This window comes from Orycteropus afer, unplaced genomic scaffold (genome assembly GCF_000298275.1).
Source record: "Orycteropus afer afer isolate SDZICR_OR568_19922 unplaced genomic scaffold, OryAfe1.0 scaffold00295, whole genome shotgun sequence".
Taxonomy (NCBI): Eukaryota; Metazoa; Chordata; class Mammalia; order Tubulidentata; family Orycteropodidae; genus Orycteropus; species Orycteropus afer.
Genome location: NW_006921882.1, coordinates 615,927 through 617,125, shown reverse-complemented (window position 1 = coordinate 617,125; position 1,199 = coordinate 615,927). Strand labels below are relative to the sequence as shown.

General features: G+C 49.2%; 1 protein-coding gene across 1 annotated transcript in view; it reads left to right on the top strand.

The window, feature by feature from the left end:
* Nucleotides 1-1,199, top strand: part of CDH26 (cadherin 26) — a 63,623-nt gene that overhangs the window by 29,074 nt on the left and 33,350 nt on the right. The gene's annotated exons all lie outside the window — the stretch shown is intronic.

The window sequence follows — 1,199 nt, the reverse complement described above, 5'->3', positions numbered from 1 at the left end:
TTTTTTTTTCTGCTTTAGGCTAATTTTAAGAGGATTTGCATGAATCCTAACGTCATTTTTCTCTGATTGAAAATTAAAAACTCTTCTTCAATTATAAAAGTGCTTTTTATTTTCTGATTTTAAAAGAAATTAAAGCATTTGTGTGGGTCCCTGAAGGTACCCAAGGGCTTGTCACTGTGCCTCCTGCAGCAGTTGGCCCTGGATGGAGGTTTTATCTGATTTCAGTGACAAGAAAACCAAGGTCCAGAGAGCTTGGTTCACTTGCATGAAGTTGCACAGCTGGAGAGTATAAGGTTTCCCACAGGGCGGTCTGAGGCCAGGGCCTCTCATCTGCATCACTTGCAGCTGGACTCTACAACGGCCAGGGTCTCTGGTGCAGTGCAGGCTGGGCTTCCGACTGGTTCATTCCAGTTCCACCCCCTGCCGAGAATTTGCATTTCCACCCAGACAGACTGCGTCAGAGTCTACAGTTTAACAAGATCCCCAGGTGATTCTGAGGTCCACGCATAGACATAAGAATAAGAATCGCCAGGAATCTTGTTAAACTGTAGCTTCAGATGCAGTCTGTCTGCGTGGAAATGCAAATTCTCGGCAGGGGTGGAAATGGACTGACCTAATGGGTAGCCCTCAGTGCCCGGGCTCACCTGCACTGAAGACGGGTACTCTGAGCCCGTGGGTGTCATGGTGGAGATTCTGCCAAGCTCCCCAATGAGGCCGACGATGGTCCCTGCAGCACGCTGTCCATGGGCCCACAGTCCCTATGGCATGCTGTCCGTGGCCAGCCCTCTGGACAGGACACTGGATGCCCGGGGCTGCATTTTCCAAGTATTCCCAAACTTTCAGTCCTTTCAAGTTACTCACTACTCTGAGTGATTACAACCGCCCATGCCTCCACTCCCCAAGCCCCCAGACCAGCACAGGTTTCATCCGCTAAGGGTTGTATTGCATTTTTCATGCCTCCTGATGGATGGTGGCTCTTTGTAACCTGGAAAGGGGGAGGAGAAAAAAGAACTCCATAATGATTGGCAAACATGCTGAAGACTGTCTTTTGATCATTATCAAAGGCAGTGTGAGTTATAAATGAAGTGCAGAAGCTACTTGGCTCTGGCCCTCTGAGCTCACTCGGTGCTGAGGCTCAGCCAAGGGTCCCAGGTGCTAATAATGACATCTTATCTCTGGGGTCTGCAGCCTTTGGATTA